This window comes from Echinops telfairi, unplaced genomic scaffold, assembly GCF_000313985.2.
Source record: "Echinops telfairi isolate 266 unplaced genomic scaffold, ASM31398v2 ScPeMD7_23;HRSCAF=83, whole genome shotgun sequence".
In the NCBI taxonomy this organism is placed as follows: domain Eukaryota; kingdom Metazoa; phylum Chordata; class Mammalia; order Afrosoricida; family Tenrecidae; genus Echinops; species Echinops telfairi.
The window spans coordinates 49,421,821-49,425,344 of NW_022103920.1; the positions used below are offsets into that span (position 1 = coordinate 49,421,821).

The 3,524-nt window shown below is 46.2% G+C and overlaps 1 pseudogene; it reads left to right on the forward strand.

Annotated features, from left to right (window-relative positions):
- The first annotated feature begins 1,831 nt into the window (after positions 1-1,831).
- Positions 1,832-2,390, forward strand: LOC101660987 (annotated as a pseudogene).
- Positions 2,391-3,524: the final 1,134 nt, after the last annotated feature.

Here is a 3,524-nt window from a genome sequence, read left to right on the forward strand (position 1 = left end):
TCTGTTACGTCTCATAATTGCCTAATGGCACCCTTGGTGTTTAAGCCCCTATGGAGTTCTGTATGGGCAGGCCTTCCTCGTAACAGACCTAGTTATAGATGCTGAAGTGTCCTTAATAAAGCAATATTCCATAAGAGTAGCCAATGCCAAGAGGCATTCCATCAATATGGCTTTATCCAGGTGCAAGGAAAGAAAGACTTCCCCCCTTGTGCCTTCCTGGAGAGTTCTTATAAAATCTTGGACAGATGGGTCCTCCCAAATCCCAGATCCAGCCAGTCTGGAAAGGTCCTTTCTTAATCATTAAATCTACCTCTTCTGCCATTAAAGTTCCAGGACAAAGTGCGAGGAGCGACCATTTACGGGTAATGCTGTGGAAACCATTGGAACCAGCACCCTCAGGCTCAGATAAAATGGAGCCAGATAACTACACATGTGAACCATTAGATGGCTGTAAGATGGTGTTTTGTTGGCATCTTGTGTTAGTCTGGGTACTTTAGAGAAACAAATCCACAGAAACTCATGTATAAGAGAGAATTTTATATAAAGGTTAAGTGTGCATCAAGAAAACATCCCAACCCAGTCCTACCAAAGCCCACAAGTCCAACATTAACCCATTAACCCATATGTCCAACACCAATCCACAAAGTCCTCCTCTATCTCACAAAATACACACTATGACGCTGACTGCAGTAGGAAAGCTGAATCAGTGAACATGTAAGCATCTCAGCGCTGGCAGGGGTCTCCACACGGCTGTTCCAGCACCCAGGGCTGCATCGGGGTAGGTCCATGTGGATTCTCCTCAGGGATGTATTGCAGGAAGTCAGCCTTGCCAGCTGAAGCAGGGAATTGGCTAAAGCAGCTGCACCCTGGTCCGACCATCACAAAGCAAGAGACCCGAGAACCAGAAAGGCGAGGCTCATTGAGCCATTTATCCCTCCACCCTTCAGTTAACCCCAGATCTGTTTATTGGCCACGTTGGCACAATAAACTACCTCAAACCCTGAGACGGGTAAGTGTTCTGTGGAAAACCTTACCTCTCATCTAGAGCAGTCTTTTAAGTTTGTGAAAGCTTTCACACAATTCCTGTGCTATGCCTGTCAATCTACTGTTAAGAATACCTCCTGATGCTATATCTTTTGGTAGCTGGGCACCATCAGCTTTCTTCACCACACTTGCTTTTGCACCCATTGTCTTCAGTGACTTCAGGTGTTATATCTTTTGGTAGCCAAGCATCATCCGCTTTCTTCACCACATTTTCTTGTGCACCCATTGTCTTCAGTGATCATGCCAGGCAGATGAGCATCTCAGACTGCCGAATTGTTAGAACAAAGTGTTCTTATGTTGGGGGAGTACTTGTGCAGGGGCCCACTGTCCATCTGTTTTCTTAATACTCAACCTATAAGTATATGTACATAGATCTATTTCCCCCTCATCATATATAAATATATTAACATCTTTATATGCCTATATTTACATCTCTATGACTACCCTTTGCCTCCTAGTTCTTTCCTCTGTTTTCTTTGTACTTTCCTCTTGTCCCACTATCATGTTCTGCCTTCATTTGGGTTTTAGGCATTCCTCTCGTTTACATTGCCCTTGATCCAGCCCTACAGGGCCTCCCGCACCCTCCTTGACATTGATTTTGGATCACTTGTTGTTCCCTTGTCCCTGTGCCTGAAGCCTTAAAGACCTAAAGATAAATAAGCAGCCATCTAGTTGAGAGACAACAAAACCCACACGGGAGAATCTCACGAGAAGTTGAGTGACCATGAGTTCTCCCAGAACCCACTGCTCTTCCTCTAACTCTAGCAGCCTGAGGTGACCTGTCAAAATGGTTAGCTACTCACTCGACCCAGAAAACCCCACAAAATCCTGCAAATCAAGAGGGTCGAACCTCCGGGTCCACTTCATGGGTCCACACCCGTGAAACTGGCCAAGCCATCAAAGGCATGCATATCCGGAAAGCCACCAAATACCTGAAAGACATGACTGTGCAGAAGCAGTGTGTGCCTTTCCGACGCTACAGTGGTGGTGTTGGTAGGTGTGCCCAGGCTAAACAGTGGGGTTGGACCCAGGGTCGGTGGCCCAAAAAGAATGCTGAATTTTTGCTTCACATGCTTAAAAATGCAGAAAGTAATGCCAAACTGAAGGGTTTAGATGTGGATTCTCTGGTCATTGAGCACATCTGGGTGAACAAAGCCCCCAAGATGCGCCGCCGGACTTACAGAGCTCATGGTCGGATCAACCGACACATAAGCTCCCCCGGCCACACTGACATGATCCTGACTGAGAAGGAACAGATCGTTCCTAAACCAGAAGAGGAGGTTGCACAGAAGAAAAAGATTTCCCAGGAGAAACTGAAGAAGCAAAAACTCATGGCTCAGGAATAAATTAAGCTTAAAATAATAAAAAATAAAAGTGAAAAAAAAACCCACGGAAGAAGCACACCAGCCTGCCCCTACTCGATCGCTGAGGACAAAGGGGGTGCATTAGCAAAAGTGGTGAAGAAAGCAGATGGTGCCTGGCTATCAAATGATACAGCATCTGGGATCTTAAAGGCTTGAAGACAAACAGGCGGCCATCTAGCTAAGAAACAACAAAACCCGCAAGGAAGAAGCATACCAGCCTACCCCGACACGGATGCTGAAGACAAAGCGGGTATATAAGCAAATGCGGTGAAGAAAGCTGATGGTGCCAAGCTGTCAAATCACACAGAATCTGGGGTCCCACATGCTGGAAGATAAACAAGAGGCCATCTAACTGAAAAACAACAAAGCCCACATGGAAGAAGCACATCAGCCTGTAAGATGACAAGGCAGCGAAGGGGTCAGGTATCAGGCATCAAAGACCAAAAAAAAATCATAACATTGTGAATGAGGGGGAGTGCAGAGTGGGGACCCAGGGCCCATCTGGGGGAAATTAGACATCCCCTTGCAGAAGGGCTGCGGGGAGGAGAGGAGCAAATGAGAGTGCAGTGTAGTAACGATGAAATATGCAATTTTCCTCTGGTTCTTGAATGCTTCCTCCCCCCCTACTACCATGATCCCAAATCTACCTTACATATCTGGCTGGACCGGAGGATGTACACTGGCACAGATAGGAACTGGAAATACAGTGAACCCAGGACAGATGAACCCCCCAGGACCAATGGAGAGAGTGGCGGTAGCGGGAGGGTGGAGGGAAGGTGAGGGAGAAAAGGGGAACAGATGACAAGATCTACATATAGCCTCCTCCCTGGGGGATGGATAGTGGAGAAGTGGGTAAGGGAGACGTTGGATGGAGTAAGATATGATAAAGTAATATAACTTGTAAATTATCAAGGGTTCAGAGGGAGGGGGGAGAGAGGGGGGAAAATGAGCTGATACCAGGGGCTCAAGTGGAAAGTGGGTGTTGTGAGAATGATGAAGTCAACATATGTACTAATGTGCTGGACACAAATGACACATGTATGGATTGTGCTGAGTTATATGAGCCCCTAATAAAATGATTATTTAATATTTAAAAAAAAAGAATACCTCCTGAGA